The 24,967-nt window shown below is 38.1% G+C and overlaps 1 long non-coding RNA gene across 1 annotated transcript; it reads right to left on the reverse strand.

Annotated features, from left to right (window-relative positions):
* Positions 1–1,276: 1,276 nt before the first annotated feature.
* LOC147918132 (uncharacterized) lies at positions 1,277–24,172 on the reverse strand. Its single transcript, XR_015552723.1, has 2 exons — positions 16,173–24,172; positions 1,277–1,420 (listed from the first exon to the last, which is right to left on the reverse strand). It is a non-coding gene; the product is annotated as an uncharacterized LOC147918132 (long non-coding RNA).
* Positions 24,173–24,967: the final 795 nt, after the last annotated feature.

Genomic DNA, 24,967 nt, shown 5'->3' on the forward strand with positions numbered 1-24,967 from the left:
CTGCCTAGGAGCAGAAAGAACCTGGAGATTTCCAGAAACTAAAAAAAAAAACCCTCAGGCAGAAAAGTGGAGAGTAAAATAAAGGAAGCATGATCATGTGACATTGAAAATACATGTTAGGACCAAATCATACAACCCCTGTAGAACATACAGACAGACAGATTCCATTTTATTCTAAGGGCAATTGGAAGATATTATAAAAGGGTTTAAACCCAAGAGTAACATGATCAATTTGCATTTTAAAAAGGTCACTGACTACAGTGTGGAAACAGGTTGGAAGGAGATAAAAGCAGATGCAGAAAGACGGGTTAGAAAGCTGTACATGGGAGGTAAAGATAGGGTGACTTACATAGAGTCTTGGAAGGAGGGAGGGAGGGAAGTAAAGGTCTCAGCGCTGCGCCCAGACCTAACAGACATTCCATAAATATGTGCTGAATGCTCTGACCCTCCCCACCATGTGAGAGCAGGCGTTATAGCCCAGTTTACAATTGAGGAAACAGATTTCAAGAGGCTGAGCACAGCGTCCAGGGTCGCAGAGCTGGTGACCCCAAAGGCCAGGGTCTGAGAAGATGCGTGAGCTGTGCTTGTCCCACAAGGACGCCCTGGTGCTGCCCTCAGGTGTGAATGTGGACAGGAGGATGACGACAGGAGCTAAGCTGTCTGAGGGCTCCGTATTTGCCAGGCACAGGGCACTGGGCATGTATGAGATTCTGCACACAGCCGGCTTGCCCATGAGAACTCAAGCATAGAGAACCTCTGCCCGAGAACACAGGGCTAGTGAGGGCTGCAAGCGGGAATTCACGAGTGAGCTCCAGCCTGGGGGTCCTGCTCCAACCACTCTGCAATACTGCCACCTGCTGTCCTCAACAAACTGAACACCAACCAACACTGCTGGGCTGTATGAACAGCACACGTGGCCTGCAGGTGGGGATGAGAGCCTTTTCTGTGAAAAAGGCTGTACTTGAACTGGATTGGAGGATGGGGGTGATCGGCAGGTAGCGAGGAGGGAATTGAGGAAAGAAATCAAACACAAGACCCGTTCAATCTGCAGACTGCACAGGGCAATGAGAGGTTTCACATCTTCCCACTTATCAGCGTGCGTGTGAGCAAAAAGGGGCAGCCCTCCCACCCAAATGAGATCTGCTGGTCAGCTGCGCTGAGTCTTTGGTCTGTCTAAGCCTGTGACCAAGATTGTGACACATCTGCCATGACTGTCAACTGCAGTCCATCTACCTGTTCACTTAGGCTGATTTCTGACACAGAAAAGTCCAAAATCTCAGTGACTTCAAACAACATGTTTATTTCTCACTCGTACTCATCCATAGCAGGTCATGGAACACTCTAAGAAATGATTTAGGGACGTAGACTCCTTCTATTTTTTTTTTTTCCACCTTCAAAATGTGGCTTCCAAGTTCACCACCTAAGGGAAAAAGGAATGATCAAGGGTGAGGGAGAGATTGTGTGGGCTGTGCCATTAACCAGCAGTGACATAGCCCCACTAGTGCAAAGATGTTGGGAGGCATGTTTAGCTGTGTGCCCAGGAAGAAGACAAAAGAGATATTGTGGAACGCTAGCTGACTTAACCAGACCTTTCAGGCTCCTGAACATTCTTCCCATGCATAGAAGACTCTCAGGTCCTCCCCAGGGAGGCTGCCAGAGGGCCACCAGTTGCTGCATCCAAATCAAGGGCCGAGGCCTCTGGACAGTTCCACTCCAACAGGCCCTATGTGCCTGTTCTTGGTGCCACAACCTAGAAACTAGAGAGACAAGTGATCGCTTTCCTCCCACTCAATATACAAGGACAGGATAATTGCAATAAACACTGCCATTTGGAAAAAGAACAAAGGTACCAGTCACTGATCCACAAGGACACTTGGGCCTTGCAGGACAGGCATTGTCAGGCCCCTGTGCTTGGTTTTGGGGGGATAGACTCTGGATAGACTCCGGTGCTTCTCTCTGGTCTGTTTTTCTCAGAGAACCCTGGATCTTCCGTCTGGGAGTCCTTCCTTTTTTCACTAGGCTCCATCATCTGAACTGGGTGTTGGGAGTATTCCTTCATAGGACCTACATAGCTTTGGATCCCACTTTCTGCCCATGACCCAGTCAAAGACTTTTTAGATTAGGTTTGTAGTTTCTTTGGCAATATAATTCCTTCAAAAACTTAGAAGGCTTCTGATCCATTTGCTTCCAAACAGTTCCATATGGCTGTAACCACACCCAAAGCATTTTCATATGCAAAGTTTGCAAATTTCCTTTTTTTTTCTTTCTCATGCCCTTGCCTATATCAGCTTAATAGTGGAAAAACAACTCCTTAATCTGATCACCATTCAGCTGAGTCATAATATGTCTTTGTAGCTCAAAGACTTTATTTCAATATCTTATTTCCTACTGTTTGTGTTCCAGAAGCAGTGGGAATTTTCAACCCTTCACAGCCCCAATTTCTGGATTTTCTGCTTGCAAACTAGCCAATTTTATCTTGAGTTTTTCTTTTTTTTTAATAGCATGCCAACACAGCCAATTGTAGCAAACACACATTAATACTTTGATCTTTTCCCAACCACTTTTGCTGGAGTTGCCAAATCACGAGGCTCACAATCTACCTCCCAAGATATTGCAGGTAAAAACTTTACTCAATATTTCCACTATATTACTTAGATCACCATCTTCGTTGCCACCTGACTCTAAGGTGATGTCAGACATCAGATTTTTGTTTCTACAGTCTTTCAAAGTATCAATTTTTTATATTAGTCCTAATAGTTTAATTGCTGTACCAATTCTCAAATTTCAGTGGCTTAACACAATAAATGTTTCTTTCTTCTTCACATCACAGCCCAATCAGAGTTGGCTGGTTTTCCTCCAAGCAGTGACTCAAGGACCCAGGCTCCTTCTATCTCTGGCATCTCCATATGCGACATGCAGCCTCCAAGCTTGCCACTGGAGGAGAGGAGCTTGATATGTGCAGCCTGGAAGTGCTGACATCACACCTTCCACTTCCATTGGCCAGAACACAGTCAACTCCCAATTCACTGCAAGGGCGCTGAGACATCATTTATCTGTGTTTCTGGGAAGATGAAAAAGCAGATACGGGAGAGCTCTGGCAATCTTGGCCACGCTGTTTATAATAATCACAAATGGGTTCCTTTAGTCCCATGCCTCTAGAATCTTACAGGTGATATATAATAAAGTGAATAAAATTAAGTTGGGAATGAGAATTTTGTACTCTCAAGAAGCCATTCAGATTTCAAGAAAAGTACTTGTCAACAGTACTGGTAGAATATTGTCGATGCATTTGTGTGTTGCAAGGCAAGCAGGGGGAGGGGTGGTTACACTGAGGAATCTTTCTGATGCTCGTACATCATTAACAACAGTCATAACATGTTCGTTGTTCATATTACAAACCTTTCCCAAGTGTCTGCTAAATGCTAGGTACCAAGCAAGCAAAGGGAGCTGAGAATGCCATGGTGGACAAATTGTTTCAGTCTCCGCTCTTGTGGTATTTACATTCTAACATAGGAGAGACAGATACACAAATAATCACCCACTTAAAGAATAATTGATTAACTTAATAAATGATATGCATAAAAAATACAGGACAATGTAAGAAAGCAAAATGACAGACATAGCTTGGGAGTCAATAGAGGTTCTAAAGTATTAAGCTGGGACCTGAAAGATTAGGAGTTAGCAGGATGAAGAGATGGGGAAGAAATATCAAGGTTTCTGGCTTTTATGATTAGGCAGGGGATGGTGCCACCCTGAGATAGGGAAAACTGTGTTTGCATCTAGTAGCCTTGGATGGGAACATCATAGTTTCATTTCAGGATACACTGAGTCTAACCCTTGAGACCTCCAAGTGGAGATGTCAAATAGGCAATTGATATTCAAGCAAAAAGCTCATTCAAGAGGTCTGGAGTGGTCCTATAACCTTAGAGATGTTTTATTGATACTCTATTCTATCCTCAAAGATGTGCCTCACCACCCATTTCTTGAATTCATCATCCATGAGGAAACTGCCAATAGTCCCAATGGTCACCTACCCAACATTCAGCCCCTGTCATCACAGGGCTATATAACTCTGGGAGGATTAATTTTAAATGGGAGCATTCTCATTGGCAGACCAAAGATTTCGTTAAATAATGAATCAGTAACACACAAGTAAGAAAGGCTTCCCATTTTTAAGAATCACTTCTCAGATCAAGATGGAAGACAGCAACAGCACTACAAGAAGCAACCACAACAAGCAATTGGCCATTGTAGGAGGCAGGATTCAATAATAATAACAAGAAAATGTTCAGCAAGGGAAGAAGGCAAGGCAAAGTGACTTATTTTTCTATTTTTCTTTTGCCTGGTTTATTCAGTGCCTTAGGCAGTAAGCACTGATCTAAAATTCAGCTCTGCATTGTTTTAAACACATATCTTTGCATAAGAAATGAATGTTCATTATAGGTTCTGAATACGAATAGATCAGTAGGAGTGCCTTTATTTTAACTTGCTTGATGATGACTTTACTAAAGCTTAGGATATAGTGTCTCTGAAAACCTTAGAAAATGGTTTGAAATGACGCTTCAGATGAATACAAATATATGAACAGAAAACTGGTTGAAGATCATCATACAAAGAGCCAGCACAAGCAGCAACAATTAAGAATAGGCATCTATTTTAATTTCTCAGGCATGTGTTGATGAGGAGAGTTAGAACTGTTTTAATTGCTAATCTCGCAAAGCAAGGAACCACCATGTTAACTAAATTCACTGATGATAGAAAAGGTGGGGGTCCTTAATTACTTCTAATGGCAGAACAATTTTCTTTAAAAGCTAGCTGTACAAATAAGAACTGGAATTCACCAAGAGAACCCTGTTCTTAGAGAATGCACATGTGTGCATGCACACACACACACACACACACACACACACACAGAGAAAGCCAAACTCCGCCAGTGCATAGATCACAGGCTGTACATTTTTAAGTTATTTAAAAAGGTCCAGGGGCCGGCCCAGTGGCGCGGATGGTTAAGTGCACACTCTGCTGTGGCGGCCCAGGGTTCACGAGTTCGGATCCGAGGCACGCACCGATGCACCACTTGTCGAGCCATGCTGTGGTGGTGGCCCATATGAAGTAGAGGAAGATGGGCACGGATGTTAACCCAGGGCCAGTCTTCCTCAGCAAAAAGAGAAGGATTGGCTGATGTTAGCTCAGGGCCGATCTTCCTCACAAAAAATAAATAAATAAATAAAAATAAAAACATGCAGTAACTATTGAAGAATGGCATCTCTGAACAAAGATGTACCAGGCATCTGCCGTACATATAAAGCAGTGGCTTGAATAATGAAAGAAATTAAATAAATGTATCTCTTCAACTATATTTTTGGACCATGCATGTTTCTATACAGACTGTATATCAATCATTAGAGACCAAGTTCACTTTTCTGCAGCACCTCATTAAGGTAGCATCAAAAAAAACCTTAAGGGGGGCTGGCCCCGTGGGGTAGAGGTTAAGTGCGTGTGCTCTGCTGCTGGCGGCCTCGGTTCAGATCCCGGGTGCCCATTGATGTACCGCTTGACAGGCCATGCTGTGGCAGCATCCCATGTAAAGTGGAGGAAGATGGGCACAGATGTTAGCCCAGGGCCAGTCTTCCTCAGCAAAAAGAGGAGGATTGGCATGGATGTTAGCTCAGGGCTGATCTTCCTCACAAAAAAAAAAAAAAAAAAAAAAAAAACCTTAAGGGGACGAAGATTTGAGTGTATCATTTTATTGACTGAAAATGCTTTAGATGCCCTGGCATATAATAAAGTACACATCTCCAGGGAGATTCTGAGTTTTGTCTTTATAAATGAAGATGGAAAGGTAAATAAAATAAAGTTACAAGGATTATATAATTTAGACTTTGATCAGGAAAACGTCTGGTTCTCCAGACCCCACACTGGAAATATCAGAATTATTAAAATCTAGAGATGGAGCAGGCAGGCATCCAGCAAGACCTGTAAGCAAGACTGCCACAGAGGTGAAAGGAGGTGGAGGTGTGGTTCTTGGCGATTAAGGCTCCCACCACATTCCTTGGGGAGTATAGATTTTCTGTAAGTGCTGTGTCCAAAATAGTGGCTGGGACGGAGGGCACAACTAGCCCCAAACAGAGAACCCAGCATGACTATGAGAACCAGCCACTACTCATGGCTTAAAATGAAAACTGTTTTGTTGGTGGTCTCCCTCCTAGAGGTCAAGGGGCTTACCTGGAAGCAGCAAATATCAAAAAAAGCAACATAGAACACCTACTCAACAGTCAAGATCCACAAATTTGTATCTTCTAGCTCATACATTTGTTCTTTGTTCTTATCAAAATAGTGGAAACAACACAAAACCCTACTGTTTTTACTTCATCTTCTGACTAATGAATATTCTACCAACACTTTCTTCCATCAGCTTGCTCATAAGGAAGAACTGAAGGAAGAGGAACTAGGGGTGCCCTATTTTTTCCATTTCCTTCTATGTTATCATTTTCAGCATATGTGGTTGGCTAATATCGGAAAGTAACAAGAGCAAGAAAGGTTCCCTGATTGTTCATATTTCTTAGAATGCAAGTTCTAGTTCAGACAGAAAGTGTGACCTCTCGGGGCTGTCAGCACCCTGCTTTCTTGGACATAGAGGTAACACCTTGCCTTGTAACTCACTGTGAGTCCCGATGAAGTCCCAGCATGGCGGATCCACAGGAATTCTGTGCTCACGGGGAATCTGAATGCTATATGCAATTAGGGGACAAAGGAATGGCAGGCACACAAATTGTGCATATCTCTTCTCACAAGCAAGCTCTACTGTCCCATCAGACTTCACCTATAAGTAATACAAATTCAGAGATACAATGTTTAAAAATTTCAAGATGGCGGCAGTAGAGCATTCAAGACCCTTTCGAGAGTGGGGTGCTTCTCAGGGTGAGGCCCTTTGCCACTACACAGTTTGCACACCCATGAAGCACCCCTCTGGGGAAGGACTGATAATGACACCTTGCATCTTGAGAGGTAGGGTCCCTATAAGCCAAATGCTACCCGTCAGAACAGAATAATGTCTCTTAAGAATTTCCACCAACTGTTGGAGTTTTTCAGGGTTTTTATCTGCCCAATATGCCAAAGAACCAGGCTGTAGAGTAGGAAAAGATTGCACCTCAGCAATAATAACAGCTACTCCTTGTTTAGCCCTTATCAAACGTGTGCTCCACACTAAAATCTGTGCTGAGGGAATGCTGTCCCTCAACCTGCCCTGCAGTCCCGACTTGTGAAGGTAGTTCATCCAAGCCTCTTAGCAACTGTTCAGACTGGATAGATCTTCGCGTACAGGAATGACTACATGGGTAAAAAAAATCAGGACACGAAACTCTATCTGCAGAATGATCCAGTTTTATAAAGCACTGGAGTGAAAATCCCTGTGCCTTAGCAATGTCTATCTCTGGGTAACTGAATTTAAAACTATATAATTTTTATTTCATTTTACAAATTTTCCACATGGAGTTTGCAATTGTTATAACAAGGGGGAAAATGTTGCTACTTTTTTGAAGAGGCATAAAGCTTTCTGACATATGAGCACTGTCTCTTCCCCTCTCAAGACTTTGTATCGCTCTTGCTGTGAATTAGAACAGCAGCGTTCAATAAAAGAACAAAAATCAGGTCCACTTGGAGGGCAACTTCCCTTTTTTGGGTCCTGGCAAGTCAGCTGGCAATGATAAAATATGTTCAAGTGTAAAGAAGATTAGAAAACAACACCTTTCTTGCAAAGAGAAGCTGGAATTAAACATAAAACACAACCAAACTGGAGGAGGTGACAATCACAAAAAAAAAAAAAAAACACAAACACATGAACAAGCAGCTCATTCAGCCTCTCCGGCGGGTGTAGGAGGAACTCAGTAAGTGTGTATGAAATTGCATTAAGGGCTTTCTTGTTTTCTCTCTGTCTGCATTTGGTTAGTTACACAGGTTTTACTTAACATTTTAGAGTTGAAACAGAAAGAAATTTTGTTTGCTTATTTGTTTTCCCAGATCTGTACCTTTAAGATTTATACTTTGTATATAATTCGAAAAATTTGATATCTCTTTGAAATACATGTATGCACATCTTTAGCAAAATACACCAGAGAATCAAAAATATCAAATTACATAGCAAGTGAAGAAGTGGCAATGATTTCTTTACGAGCAATTGTTTTATTGCCAAAGATGGCTGCTCTGGTCACCTCACTGGTCCAGGAGCAGATTGAGTCATTAAAATGAGCACTGGAACTTTTAAATCTACCCTACCTGCTGCACTTCTCAAATCAAGGTCTTGTTCTTGAATTTTTATTTTTAAATTAAGCTTCCTCTCTTTGCAAAACCACCCAGCTATTCTGACCCAAAAGCCTACTGGAGGACAGGACAGGTGTGGCGAAGAGATCCAAAGGCTGGTGTCTCTCATGAGGTAGTTTACATTCATAAACCTCTTGATCTTTAGACAGAATCTACCCTCAATGAATAAAATCAAAAGGAGGAAGCCAGCAGTCACAGAGCGTTTTGGGCAAGCATATCAGGGAGCTAACTCAAAAACTCAAAAGTTAAAACATACAAAACAGGCCTGTCTCACCATAAACAAGGACATTATGGTAGAGACTGCTGCAAACTGCTGCTGCTTTCCTCGTCTTGAGCACACAGCTAGCCACAGTTCCCAGCCTCCCTCGCAGTGAAGAGTGGCCTTGGGGGCAAAGAGCAGGGTGTCTCTTCCAGGCTGGCCTGTGGAAGCCTTCCCCACACAATCCTCCAGGCCCGTTCCCCTTCTAGCAGCTCTGTGAGCACTCCCAGGTAACTGCACTAGGCGTCCAGAGAATGGCAGAGGCTCTACCAGCCGATTCTCTGAACAGCTGTGCCACAGAGACGCCTCCTTGGATCCTCTTGGAGGACACAGAACACAATTGCCTCTAAGCCGTTGTATATCTTGGGGACTATTCAGCATAATGATTAGCATTCCTTACTAATTGAGATCTTTACCCAGGAAGAATAGTTTAGGTTTGTTTGGTTATTCAGAATGTTTAATATACCAAATTTACTTTTTAGAAAATCACACAATGGAAGCAAAGAGTATGGAAATTTTATAGGGTCAGTAAAAAATTTAGCAATAAGTTATTGATATACTTTTTGACAGTGTTTTATAGCCCCAATTGTGGACTCAAGTTGAATGTACATACTGAGAGGTTTGCATTTGTGTAAATATACTTAAATACTATCATATAAAAGAGTTTTGTGGTGCTGGTGATGGTGATTTGACATGAGGCCAGTTCAGTTTTAGACCTATTTCAAACAGTCTTCACCTTAAATTTTATATATATCAAGTTTACCACATTTCATATTTGTTTTTAATGCTTTCTGCCTCTTTGGGGATTTCTGTCATTCTTTCATTTGTGACAGGAACAGGACTTTTTACCTGCACAAGTCTCCACCCTTTCCTCTCCCATTTCCCCTTGTCACACCTGCACTTTTGATCCACTGAACAGGGGTAAGTGCCAGCTAATTTCCAGGATCCTTTGTGATGTGGATTTTGAAAGAATGGGAGGCAGTAGCCTGAGAGGCTGGGGGAGGAGAAGCATATTTATGCACATATATATATTTTAATGTCATCGTTACTTTGATAATCCTACCTTGCACCCGAAGCCAAGCCATTGAGTTGAATGGGAAAGCATATTATCACACTGACCTCTCTCCTTTAAATTCATTACCACTGCCTCAGGTAAATCCTCAAACCACTCTTTCTTCCTCTCCTGGCTGACTACTCCTATTTTTTTTCTCTCTCTCTTCGTACCTCCCATACCTGCCTCCCATCATCTTTCTCAGCTAATCACCTGACTTTTTTCCACTGAGACAATAGAAGCAATTAAGGGAAGATATCCATAGCAGCCTTCCTCACACTTACCCTCTTCCTGAATCTGTGCCCGCAGAGTCCTTTTCTCCTCTCCAGTTACCGTGGATGAAATGTTGAGGCCAACATCTCAGCTTGTTCACTAGATCTCATTCCCTCTTGTTTACTCTCTCTCTGTGTCTCTCACTCCTCTGCATCAATTGTTTTTCCCACCTTGCTGGGTTGCTCTCATCATTTTGCAAACATTTTGTTACTTCTCCCAACAAAAGAAATCTTTCTTTTGACGCCACTGTGCACTCCACCTGCTGCCTGATTTCTCAGCTCCCCTTTATAGCAAATTTACCCAAGAGAGTTATCTCTACCAAATGCTTGTCATTTCCAATTTCTCTCCTCCCATTGTTACCACACAAATGGCATGATCTGCTCACTGCAAGACAAAAGCCAATTGCCAACAGGCAAGATGGTGGAAAAGAAAGGGCAGTTTATTACAGCTTGCTAGCAAGGGGGAAGATGGCTGACTAATGTCTCAAAGGACCACCTTCCAGAGGCACAAAATCTTACAGCAGTTATATAGGCCGCTGGGTTATAGGGGAAGGGGTTAAGAATGTTGACCCTCAGGTGTTACAGACTGGGAGACACCACACCAGATCTTTCAGTTTTCATTGATGATGGCTATCAACATAGACTCTCTGTTCAGGGGTCACCACATTCCTAAGGAACTCAAAAGAACAAAGTTATTACCTTATTGCATCTGGGAAGTATATGCACAAGCAGGAGTCATAAAATCTACAGAGCAGTTAGATCTCCTGGAGGGTGCATATCCAGCTGGGTTAGTTTGTCAGAGGTCATTCAAAGTTATAATAGGGTTTCTTTTCTACAATATGGCTTCCCTTATATCAACCTTGTCTTGAGCTGGTATCACCATTATCTCCAAAATCCACTCCAATCAGATTTTTGTCTTCCTGTCTTACACTAATGACCTCCACATGGCTATAGGTTTTATGTAAAACCTATAGAAATAGGCTCTATAGATTTTATGCAGTTGAGATTCTTCTCAAGTTCTGAAAACAAGCTTTCTGTCTCTTAATTTTCAGTGTGGTGAGTTTATGTATTTTAGTGGGAAATTAAGGGAGTTAGCCTCAGGAGCTACATCTTAAGAACTGTAGAGGAGGAAGACAATTTCTGTACCCTCTGGGTCCTTCTGGTTGGTCTAAGAATTAAATTGACATGAAACAATTTAATTGGGACTTCAAAGTTTGGGACTTCAAAGAGGAGGGAGGCAATTCACATGGAAATGGAAAAGCAAATGTTTGGTAAACAGAACCATTATAAGAATGGGCTTAGCAAGGACCCTCACAGTCTACCTGTACCCAGAATTATCTATGGCGATGGCCTGTCCTGGGGACAGGCCTTTTATCTTAAATTCTTTTAGGCAGTTAGGGGGAGAAGGTCTCTTGTCCTTAACCAAAGAGACCCATTTTGGGGTGGCCAATTCTGATCCCCCACAGTCCTGACTTTGAAACTTTAAGAAGTTTCATAGTCCAGAAGCTGAGTTGGTATATTGTTTTATCTCATTGAACCAGTCTCTTAGTTCTGACAACAGGTTAGTCCAGTTAAACTCATTTCAGGAGGCAGTGATGCACTTGGGTTCCCAAAGTTAGGCCTATATTGTGTAAACCAGCAATCAGGTATTTAATAAGTATTTCTATGGAAACAAAAAGAAAAACAAGGTTAATGGTTGGAGCAAATTATAAATCAGTTTCAGAGCCAGAGGACAGCCAGTCAAGAAGATTTCTAGATGTTAGGGTCAAAGCATCTTTTGTAGCTTGAAATGTCTCTGATGATGTCATCTGGTGTTCAGGCATCCTTTTGAGTGGCTTACATAGCAACAGGCATGCTATTGTGGTGATCTCTCTTAACTTTATATCAAGTTATCAAGTTTTAGTTTGCAAGGCTTCAGGAAAAAGGGTGGTTTTAGTTCTCAATGAGTCCAAATGAAAATCATTGAAAATGTTAGTTTAGAGATTTGTTGCCAGATATTTTAGAAGACTATAATAATTCAGGATCCAGTCCAGTTTATAGGTAGAAAACAAAAACCTCAAAGACAATTAACAGAACTAGAATCCAATGTCCACAATTGTTTATTATATTTTTTACTGAAACATAATTTTTTTCTGTAAAATCTCCCTCATTTTTACTACAGATCACCAAATTAAGACTTGTTGGTTGGCAAAATAAGTCTAGTTTCAATAAGTTTGGCCCATTTATTTACATAAGTACAGCAAGAATAGCAATTGATCATATAGGCTCTTTCAAATCTGTTTTGCTGGAACTTTTTACAAGGAATCTCAGATTGAGCTTTAAAGGCCTCTCAAGGCCAAGAAAGCAAAGCCAAGGACTTGTCATCAGACAAAGCTTGTAATACCTACAGATTTGCATGAATTCCTCTCTTCTTTTGAGGTTCCCCAAAATATTTCGAGGTTCCAGGCACCTGCCAGAGAAGTGACCCTCTTGACTCACCTGGTAAGGTTGATGGGAATCCTGTAAGCAAGGTACCAGGTCAATATTGTCAAGTGGCTGTATTTCAGAAAGTCTACCCTTTATTCCTCAAAAGCTGTGTGATCATATCTGACTCTATGTGTGTTTCTCTCAAATATGACATTCCAGTCAAAGCTTTGGTAATATAACCAATGTTTCCAATTGTGTCCTGTTATAAGGAGAACAGATGCTTATTGAACTTATGAGAATAATTATATTGCCATGAAAACAAGAATATTCTCTCACTAAAGAGCTTCTAAACTCTGGAGGGATCAGGTAGGGAGAAAAAGATAAAAGTTTCAATTTTGCTTACAAAGGTATAATTTACCAAATTGTTATAAGTCACAGCTTAAAAGAATAGAGAAAAAGTTTTCCTTAAATCTGAAAAAAAACAAAACATTAAAAAATTGGCAATATTTTAAACAAAAAGTCATAAAATTGTAATTATCCTTAGTTCATTTAGTGTCATGTAATCAACTCGATTTTGATCTTCTGTTAGCAGTTTCATGAAGTCATTAGTTTCTCCATTAGAGTTCTGTAATTTTTTTTTATCCAGTTCAGTTTTATGATCTGCAAGTTTGTCAGAAATCTGTATTCTAGAGTAAATGTCAGAGTCCTTTTCATGAATCTCTCTGAAGAGGAAACATTTTTGCAAAAGAATCAGTGTAATACAAAACTATCTGTAAATGATGAAAGACTTAAAAATAGCAATTGACAAAGAAACTTGGTTATTTCTGTGACATACAACACTAAAATATTTACTAGAATTATGAATGACAACCAACACAGATCAGAATTTTAGGAATGTTATATAATTTTTAAAACACTTATATCAATAACATTTACCCACACAATATCATAGGTCCCTATGAAACAATGTTTAATTATCCATTTATCCATGGTGAAAAAGAATTTTAGGTGAATGCAGAAAATTAAATAGTTGAAGGAAACCCTTTAACACGTGATTAAAGACCTGATAAAAACAATATAGGAAATTTATTTTGATAAAATGTAAAAACCTTTTATAATCTCTTTACCAAGAGCAGACTAAAAGTTTAAGAAAAGTATTGTTTTAAGAGGGGGAAAAAAATCAAATTCTAACCTTGCACCAGCTTACTTTTGATATTAAAACTCATTCACTTACTTAAATTCATTTCAATCTTAGTCAACTTGACGATGCACAACTTTTTCCTCAGGGTTCTTCCTCCACAAACCTTCTATAACTTTCTCCTTACATTCAGAATTTGTCCAATGCCTTCTTTTTCCTTTTTTCCTAGTACTTTAGGACAAATTTGTCTTTGTTCACCAAACAAACATATTTCTGTTATTTACACCTTTTTTATTAATAACATATATCTCACTTTCCTCGAACATAAAGATGTTTTCTTTATTAAGTTTAGTAGCTTTAATTATGTATATTACTTAGAATTTTTAACCCATATAGACTTTAATTTTTAGTGAAAACTAAGAAGTAAGCAATTATGAACTTTTACTTTAGCATTCTGTGGATTGGCAAATTTATAAATGCTTTTTTTAATTTCTAGAAACCTGTTACTTCATAGTACAATCTTTTAATAAAATACAAGACATGTTTACTAATAGACCCAAACATTTTTTAGTTTCTCTGTAATAAAAGTAGGTAAATTTAGACATGTTTAGCAATTAATGTTTCAGTATTTTATCTTATTTGGAAATGATCTAGACACTCAATGAATTTTTTATCATTTAATTTATCCCAGCAAAACTTCAAAGTTTTAAGTTACCAAAGAGATTTTGGAAGCTATTTTCAGTACACGTCATAAACTATAATTATTGCTAAAAGTTTATCTATGACTCTTGTCTCACATTTAAATCATTTGATCCCAACAATTATGTTCAGATTACCCACAAAAACTTCATGAGACATTAGACAAAATCAGCTATTATTTAAAGCTATTATTTTGCTGACAAATTTTTTAAATTGATAGCATGAGCTTATTTGACTAGCAAAGCCAAGCTGCATGTCTGCATCATATCCAATGCTGATAACTCTGAGGACATGTCTATTTTAATCAAACCAACAAACTTAAACAAGCTTTCATTCACCAAAGATTATTTCATATTACGTTAACTTGAAAGACATTTGGGTTAGCTTCTTTTACATTTAGAAATAATTTATGTAAGCACTTACTTTAAGCCAATTAAACAGAGCTCTTAATTTTGTCCATACCATCCAGAGGTAGAATATCACATATATGTAACATACATGTAGACACACATACACAAAGACTCCACAGCTATTGTTTTAAAAATTTAGGACAACGTATCACACCTTTAAAAGTCTGCACAAAGCATTTAACAAAGGCCCATTTTTCTAAGTGTGCAGTTCAACCCCAGACCAATTTACCTTGCAGGGGGGAGCCCCCATTATCTTCTTTATTAGCACCCGATATTAGCCTCCAGCCTTTATTTCACACTGTGTGAGATCAAGCAACCCTATTGACTTCCCTTTAGCATGTTTAATTAACATTGTCTGAAGGGCAGATTTATATGCTGTCTTACAATCAGGCAGGGGAAACAGTCCCCTGTGAGACCAATGTCTACCTGCACAGTTTAATCAGGCAAAAAGAGATGTAATCATTTCACATAAAGCCCATAAATATATCAATTTTTCTACATAAGTTCATCTGAATTCCACCAACTCTTATACCTCTAATCATAGTTTCCATTAGGACTTTAACAACAGGTCTTGATCTTACAATATTGGATAGGGAAGCATTCCCAGTCAAACATTTTTAAAATATACTCAGGCAAAGTTGATATAACCACTTTACGTAATATTAGCTCAAACATTCCAACCTTTATAACCTTATCAATACTTACACTTTTACATTTTCTCAATGTAATTGTAGCCTGAGTCAGGGTCTTAAGGCTGGCCATTATTTTTTATTTCTTTTTTTTTAATTTGGCCTTTTCATAAGTACCAATAAAATAATTATCAGAGCTCTCAAAAAAATTTTTTTTTCCAATTTAGCAGTTTTTCTGATTTAACTGATCCATCGTCTGGCCACATTGATGAGTAGGATCTTAATAGCAACTCAAGCCAGTAAGCCTTTTACAGATTAGCCATGGATGCAAGAGGTGTCCCCAAAAGAGAGTGCAAAAGAAGCAGCCCTCACAATATCCAAAAAGTTCACTCCCCAAAAATAGTCTAAGAAAGTAAAGGTCTTTGTTGCACAGGCAGAGTGAACAAGAAATGAAGGTTGAAATGACAAATGCCCCTTATGAAAGCAATTGGGAATCCTTATGAAAAACTCCCCTGAGAGCTGACACAGCCAGACAAAGAGAGTGAGACTCATAATCTCAGTCTATTCAACTGGCCGCCAAGATGTGTGCCAGTATATGCATCCTCCAGATGGTGGAGACCAGAAAGGTCACAAAGCCAAGATGATCTCAAGACATAGAATAAGAAAAAAGAAAAAACTTCATCCGGACAAGCCCAGACAACAGGCTTATAGAAATGCCTGTATCTTGCTCTATGGTTTTTCCTTTTTATGACAAATGACACAAAAGACAGAACAAGGAAAAATAGTAACCATATCTGGGAGGAAAATGATCAATAAACCAATGAGTACTCAAACCAAATTTCCTAGAGTCGTTGAGTCCAAGAAGCTAGCTTCACCAATATTTTCTCTTGCTAATCTAAACTTAGAAAAGGAAACAAAACTCACCACTCTCACTTCCACTGGACCCTGCAGGTAGAGATCTGGGAGACTGAGATGGTAAGAACAATTACCTCTTGCCAGCTCTTGTCAGGAGTCCAGGATCTCTCAGCTGCAGTAGTTCCAGGAGTGAGCAGCATCCAGCCAGTTAAGTTGTATCCCATCCAAGTCACTAAACTTTAGGAGAGGAAGACAATTCCTTTACCCTCTAGGTCCTTCTGCCTGGGGTCTAAGAATTAAATTCACATGAGACAGAATAACAAGAGAAAATCAAACAAAGTTTAATAACATGTATTCATGGGAGAAACCCAGGAAACTGAGTAACTCACCAGAATGGCTGAAGCCACCACCTTAAATACCATCTTCAGCTAAAGACAAAGGAGGATGTTAGGGGCAGTGGTTTGGGACTTCAAAGAGGAGGGAGGCAATTCACATGGAGCTGGAAAAGCAAATGTTTGGTAAACAGAACCATTATAAGAATGGGCTTAGCAAGGACCCTCACAGTCTACCTGTACCCAGAATTTTTTATGGTGAATTTATACTACCTAAAAGAATTTAAGATAGTTAGTGGGGGAAGGTCAGAGTTTCTTTCAGATTCTCTTGTCCTTAACCAAAGAGACATATTTTTGGGGTGGCCAATTCTGATCCTCCACAGTGCCACTTTAAAACAAATCTTTTAAATTATATTTCTCTTTTTTCTTAACTTGCATTTGAGTATTTCATGATTTGTTTTATCAAATTACTTTATGGACACTGCTGTTTTAATTTTAAACAGTCAAGTAAATTTTAAGATCTGTTTTTTTAAAAATATTTAGACTATTCTAAGAATATAAAAATATTTACAAAAATTAATTATACTAAAAAATGGATAATAGCTCAATGGCTATTTAGGAAAATAACGATAGCCTGTCAGAATTCACATCTTTGTTGTCTTTTGTTTGTCTATGATGAATATTAAGAAGCAGGGACAAAGAAGAACAAACTTGACAATATGAATACATACACTTCCTCTTCCCACTGCTGATACTCTCAGTGAATATTATTCTGGGAATTCTAGCTAAATAGAAAATACTTCATCAATGTAAATATAAAGGCCATCAAAGAGAGGCACTTTACAATATTTTCAGGTTATTCATTCATTTAGTAGTTTTTGAGGCACTAGTCCAGGTGCTATGATCATCTATCTCATTATCCCAAAAAGATAAAGTAAAAACTTTTTTTGCATGTGGTTTTGCATTATGGGTTATATGATGGCAAGATATAAAATAAATACACAGACATAAATTGGTTTCCTATTAATATTCCAGCAAAATAACCAGTAAGAAAATAGAATGGGAAAAGATGCCATCACATTCTCCACAGCTCACTGCAGTTCTTCTCAAGGTGTAGACCACACGTCACCCACACCAGCATGGGGGAGGAGGGGTACAGTTTCCTGAGACCCATCCAAGACTTTCTAACTCAAAACCTCAGAACATAGGCCAAGGAATCTGAAATTATACAATTTTAAACAGACCATCAGGTAGTTCTTTTCTCTCTAAAGTTTGAGATTCCTTGATGTAGTAAATAAGATAAGATGAATTTGAGCAAATTATTAAATCTATTTAGGTTTCAGTTTAATTACCTGCAAAAAAGGAATAATGATAATACCTACATCATATGGCATTTTGGAAGAATAAATGAAATAATATAGGTGAGGGGTTTGAGACACTGCCTGGTGCTCAGTAAGTACTCAAGTGTTATTAGATATTAGTATTAAATATTGAAATAAGAATATAAAATGTGTAGAAATAATCTTAAGAATGAAGATTCAGGTCTTAAGTGAAGAAAACAACAAAAATGACTTAGAAATACTTTTTAAAATCATATATATTGAGAAGCATACTATGTTCCTACTGGGACAGAGGTGGATAAGAGAAGGAAAACGAAATATCATAAAGAGACCAATTTTTTCAAAGTTGATTTTAAAATTTCAAGTAGCTCTATACAAAATACAAAATAGACACTTTTCATAATCAGCAAAATGAAGCTAAGGGTCATCTTGAAGAACATGTAGTGTAGAAAAAATTATCCAATCCTCTCCTCACACACACACAAATTGCAGAAGGAAGCATATTAAGAACCACTTTCATTGCCAGACATCATAATATACAGTTACAATACCTTTAACAGTATAGTATCATTATCAAAATAGGCTGACACATCAATGAAACTGAAGAGAAAATATAGAAAATCTACCTAAGCACATGATATCTTAGAATATGATAGAATTGGTAGTTCAGATCCATGGGAATAATAGGAATTGTTTAACACATGGTAATTGGATTATTCTTTAAGTAATTAGAAAAAATAAGCTCACTTCAAAATGAATTAAAGAGTAAAATTAAACTATAAAAAAAGAAAAATTGGAGTATATAAAATAATTATGTGTTTGGAAGCATTCTGTATACTATATTTATAGAAACAATATATAAGATTAGTGAATTTAGGAGCCTATGCTTAATTAGTAAAATGTAAGAAGAAATATACAAGAAAAGAAGGAAGAGGTAAGTGGAATATTTATGATCTTTTTATCATGAGAAGATGAGCCACGAACATTCCATCAAGTGGAGAAAACATTGTGGCTAAGACTAAACTGCCTCAGCACCACTCATGGTTGCCTGGGTTACTGGATACTGTCACTGTGCTAATGATATAATAACGCAAAATTGCAAACAAATGATTAAAATGCAATAAATATTAATCAAGAAGGAAATGGCAAGTAGAGCTCCAGAGATTTCCATCAGTCAGACCATTGTGATAACCACACTGGCTCCACCGTCTACTATGGTGTCCAAATCTACTTTACATAACCTCTGCCTTAGGTAGGTTAGTGACTTGGCCTCTGCCATCCCAGCATGTTCCCATACATCCTGAAGACAGAGACCATTTTAATTTCACTAGAATCCGTAGCCAACAAGGATAGCATGAAAGCGCTCCCTTCCCCAATGTATGTTAGAGATATGCTCTATTCCAAACACTTTCATAATCATATCTATCTTTGAGAACAAAGCAGTGTTTTATGGACTCTCAGGGGACATAAATAAAGAGTGAGGAGGGAGGAGCACATGATAGAGGTACTCTAGTATATCCGTCTCCTAAAGGACAAATGATCTCTCCAATCAGTAAAGAGGTGCAAACTTTCTGGAAGTCAATTTGATGACAGACATCACCAATTTGTCAGTACGCATATGTTTTGACCTAGCAATTTCACTTTTTTTCCCCAAATTTTTTATTGTGGTAAAATACATATAACATAAAATTTACCATCTTAACCATTTTTAAGTATACAGTTCAGTGGTAGTAAATAGGTTAACATTTTGCAACCATTACTACCATCCATCTCCATAACTCTTTTCATCTTATAAAATTGAAAATCTATAATCATTGCACAATAGCTCCCCATTCCTCTTCCCCCCAGCCCCTGGTGACTACCATTCTACTTTTTATCTCTATGAATTTGATTACTCTAGGTAACTTATATAAGTGGAATCATACACTATTTGTCTTTTTGTGGCTGGCTTATCTCACTTAGCATAAGATCATTAAGGTTCATCCATGTTGTAGCATGTGTCCAAATTACCTTCCTTTTTAAGGTTGAATAATATGCTATTGTATGTATACCCCACACTTTGCTTATCCATTCATCTGTCAATGGACACTTGGGTTGCTTCCACATTTTAGCTATTGTGAATAATGTTACTATGAACATGGGTTTACAAATAGCTCTTTGAGGCCCTGTTTTCAATTCTTTTGGGTATATACCCAGAAAAGAAATTGCTGGATCATACAGAAATTCTATTTTTAATATTTTGGAAAACTGCCATACTGTTTTTCACAGTAGCTATACCATTTTACATACCAACTAATAGTGCACAAGTGTTCCAATTTCTCCACATCCTCATCGACACGTTTTCTGGTTTTTTTGATAGTAGCCATCCTAGTGGGCATGAGATTGTATTTCATTGTAGTTTTGATTTGCATTTCCCTAATGATTAGTGATGTTCAGCATCTTCTCATGTTTTTATTGGTTATTTGTATACTTTTTTGGAGAAATGTCTATTCAATTCTATTGCCCATTTTTGAATCAGGTTGTTTCTTTTTTGGTGTTGAGTTTTAGAAGTTCTTTATATATTCTGGATATTAATCCCTCATCAAAATCATAATTGGCAAATATTTTCTCCTATTTTGTGGATTGCCTTTTTACTCTGTTGATGACAATGTTTTAAAATTTTCAATAGATTCAACTTGTCTGTTTTTTCATTTCTTACCTGTGCCTTTGGTATCGTATCCAAGAAATCATTGTCAAATCCAATGTCCTGAAGCTTTTATGTTATGTATTATTCTGAGAGTTTCATTGTTCCAAGTCTTACATTTAGGTCTTTGATTCATTTTGAATTCATTTTTGTATATGGTATTAGGTAAGAGTCCCACTTCATTCTTTTGCATGTGGATATCCAGTTTCCCCAGTACCATTTGTTGAAAAGATTGTTCTTTCTCCTATTGAATAGCCTTGGCACACTTGTCAAAAATCATTTGACCATATATGTGAGGGTTTATTTCTGGACTCTCTATTCAATTCATTGGTCTGTATGTCTCTCTTTATGCTAGTATTACACTGTTTTGATTGCTGTAGCTTTGTAAGTTTAGAAATCAGGAAGTATGAGTTTTGTTATTCTTTTTCAAGATTTTTTAGCTATCCAAGGTCTCTTGAGATTCCGTATGAATTTTAGGATGGATTTTTCTATTTCTGCAAAAAACATCATTGGGATTTTGATATGTACTGCATTGAATCTATAGATCACATTAGGTAGTACTGACATTTTAACAATATTAAGTCTCCCAATTCATGAACATGGGAGGTGTTTTCATTTTTTTTTTGTCTTCTTTAATATCTTTCAGGAATGTTTTGTAGTATTCATTGTGTAAGTCTTTCGTCTCCTTGGTGAAGTTAATTCCTAAGTATTTTATTCTTTTTGAGGCTATTGTAAATGAAATTATTTTTGTAATTTCCTTTTCAGATTGTTCATTGTTACTGTATAGAAAGGCAACTGATTATTGTGTATTGACTTTGTATCCCGCTACTTTGCTGAATTCTTTTCCATCCTTTCGCTTTCAACCTATTCATGTCTTTGGTTCTAAAATGAGTCTCTAGCGAACGACTTACAGTCAGATCATGTGTTTTCATTCATTCTGCCAATCTTTGTCTTTTGATTGGAAAGTTTAATCCATTTACATTTAGTAATTTCTGATAAGGAGGGACTTACTTCTGTCACTTTTTTATTTGTTTTCTATATTCCTTGTAGCTTTTTTTTCGCCCTCATTTCCTGCATTATTGGTTTTTTTGTGTTTAGTTGATTTTTTTGTATTAAAATGTTTACATTTCTTTCTTCTTTCACTTTATATATATTCTATAGCTCTTTTCTTTGTGGTTACCACGGCATTACATTTAACCTCCTAAAGTTATAACACTCTAATTTAACTTTCTACCAGCTTAACTTCAATAGCACACAAAAACTGCTCCTTTACAGCTCCATCCTCACCCCTTTGAGTTGTTGATGTCACAAAATTACATCTTTAAACATTGTGTGCTTGAAACCATACATTAATAATTTTTTTAAATGCACTAGTCTCTTAAGTTACGTAAAAAACAAGATTTGTAGTTACAAAGCAAAGTTACAATAATAATAGCTTTTAGACTAACAATTTTATTTCTTTAAATGTATTGGTGTCTTAATCATGTAGAAAACAAAAACTATAATTACAAAGCATTGTTACTATAATACTAGCTTTTATAAAATCCCATATATTTACCTTTATTGAGATCTTAATTTCTCCACATGGCTTCGCATGTCCTTTCATTTCACCTGCAGGACTCCCTTGATTGTTTCTTGCAGGGCAGGTCTAGTAGTCACAAACTCCCTCAGCTTTTGTTTATCTGGGAGTGTCTTAATTTCTCTTTCAATTTTTTTTTATTTTATTTATTTATTTTTTCCCCCAAAGCCCCAGTAGATAGTTGTATGTCATAGATGCACATCCTTCTAGTTGCTGTACGTGGGACACGGCCTCAGCATGGCTGGAGAAGTGGTGCATCAGCGCGCACCTGGGATCCGAACCTGGGCCACCAGCAGTGGAGCGCGTGCACCCAACCGCTAAGCCATGGGGCCAGCCCTCTCTTTCAATTTTGAAAGACAATTTTGCCAGATGTAGGACAGGATTCTTAGTTGACAGTTTTTTTCCCTTTGAACTTTGACTATATTGGCCTGCTTGCCTCTGGCCTCCAAGTTTCTGATGAGAAATCTGATAATCTTGATGAAGATTGTGATGTGATGATTGCATGTGATGATTCTCTTCTCTCTTGCTGCTTTCAAGGTTCTCTCTTTGTGCTTGGCTTTTGAAAGTTTGGTTATAATGTGTCCCAGTATGGGTCTCTTTGATTCACCTTGTTTAGAGTTTGTTGAGCTTCTTGGATGTTTATATTCATGTCTTTCATCAAATTTGGGACGTTTTCAGCCATTATTTCTTCAAATACTCTCTCTGCCCCTTTCTCTCTTCTTCTGAGTCTCCCATAAGGTGCATATTGGTCCCCTTGAGGGTGTCCCACAGGCCCTTTAGGCTCTGTTCACTTTTCTTCAATCTTTTTTCTTTCTGTTCCTCAGACTAGATAAATTCCATTGTCCTATCTTTAAGTTCACTGATTCTTCTGCCTGCTCAAATCTGCCTTCTAGTGAATTTTTCATGTTAGTTATTTTACTTTTCAGTTCCAGATTTTTTTGGGTTTCTTTTTAGGTTTCCTATGTCTTTATTGATATTTCCATTCTGTTCATACGTCAATTTCAATTTCATGACTTCTCCACATCTTCCTTTAGTTCTTCGAGCATCCTTAAGGTGATTGTTTTAAAGTCTTTGTCTAGTAGATCTGCCATCAGGTTTTTTTTCAAGGACCGTTTCTGTTGATTTATTTTTTTCCTTTGAATGAGCCATACTTTTCTGTTTCTTTGTATATATTGTGATTTTTTTTGTTGAAAACTGGACATTTGAATCTAATAATGTGATAACTCTGGAAATCAGATTCTCCCCCTTCCCCAGGTGTGCTGTTTTTTGTTACTGTCTTTGTTTTTATGAATCCTGTTGTTGTCTCTATGCTGAGGATCAGTCTGAGGTATAAACTTAAGGCATTCTAGGGTCTTTTCTGAGCCTTTCTCTGGGCATGTGCAGTCATTTTCTAATTTTCCTCATACACGCAGTTACTCTTGAATGTCCTAGTCTTTGCATGGCTCCCAAAAGGGAAAAAAAAAGAAAAATGATCAGGGGAATTGATGCTAGCCCTTTAAATCTCCTGGAAGTCACTTAAGTAAGAAAGGAAGGGGCTTGCCACACTGGGGGGAGATGCAACAACAATGGCTTCCTGCATCTTTGTCTATACCTCTGTGATCAGAAGCAGCAATCAGCAATTAAAGCAAAGATCTCTGATATTTGGAGTAAAGGGTCCTGTTTGTGCATCCTGGCTCCTGCAAGTTGCATGCAAGCTGCTTCAGGAACATGTGCACAGCTGCCTGCCACAAGGCTGGGAGTGGAAAATGGGTAACTGCTACTGTGCTAAGAGCTGGAATTAACTAAAGTTAACTGCACTTTGTGGTCCAAGTCTTCCCCTGGAAGTTGCAAGCCTTCAATAGACTCCAGAATTCCAAAATAATTATATCAGACAGATTCTGCCAACATAATTACTGTGTAGGTGGGGAGACAGAATCCTGGTGCTTTCTACTCCAACATCTTCCCAGAATCCTCTGTTGGAATTTCACTTTTAGTAATTTTTTAAAGAAAATAATTGGAGATATTTTAAAAGATGTTTGTAGAAGACTGATTGTAGCAATACTATTTATCATTGCAAAAAGTAAAAATGAAACAGTTTCCAATAATAGAAAATGGACCAAATAATTATGATACATTCATTGATGACAAATACCATGACATTAAAAATTATGCTATAGATAAAGAATTTTTATGTAGAGAAATACATTAAAAACATTGCCAATTTTACAAAAATTAGGTTGATGTGTTCATGAAACATTAAAAATAGTGTGGTTGAGTTTTTGTAAAATAAATGAGTTTTGTAAAATATGTATGGGTATGGGTATGTGTGTGTCTAATACAGGTCCACTAAATTGTAAATTTGTGCATGAGAAAAGTCAAAATCCACCTGAATTTGTGTGCATGAGATACTAAATTTCATTAAGAAGAATCAATTGCATTTCCCTTTTTGTTATTTAGATGTAATTCAGGTTCTTATTTTAGAGCAAGACCAGAACAAGTTTTGTGTCTGGGTTGGCACAGGCTAAGAATTAAATAACTCAAAAATACTTTAGGAAGATCTCAATCATAACAATTCAAAAGTTATGAGAGAAGGATGGACAAATTTGTAAAGGGTCCAAGAGAGTTCTTGTGAGAAACAGAGAGAAGAAGAAAATCTCTTCTTTCTGTTTCGAACCTCAATATTTTATAAGAAAACTCCCAGTGGGCTGAAGTAGCCATGCATGCAGCCTACCAGAGGCCCTTTAGAGAATACACACTGTGCAAGAGGTAGGACAACGGACTTGTGAGCTGTGCTAAACATCATGACATCCAGGCACAGCACACAGCTAATGCTAGAGCCCTGACCCTCCTCTCCTTCTAACCCTCCTTCTTTGTTTGGGGAAGGCACTATTCTAAGTGCTGGAGAGACAGGAAAACCTGTGTGGGCCTGACTGTATGTGTGTGTGTGAGTGCTTGGCTGCATGCACCCTCATGTTTGTGTTTATACACTGAAGGAGTTCTGTGGTGAAGCTTAACA

The sequence above is a fragment of the Ceratotherium simum genome, chromosome 1, assembly GCF_057802395.1.
Source record: "Ceratotherium simum simum isolate JZ-2026a chromosome 1, ASM5780239v1, whole genome shotgun sequence".
Classification (NCBI taxonomy): domain Eukaryota; kingdom Metazoa; phylum Chordata; class Mammalia; order Perissodactyla; family Rhinocerotidae; genus Ceratotherium; species Ceratotherium simum.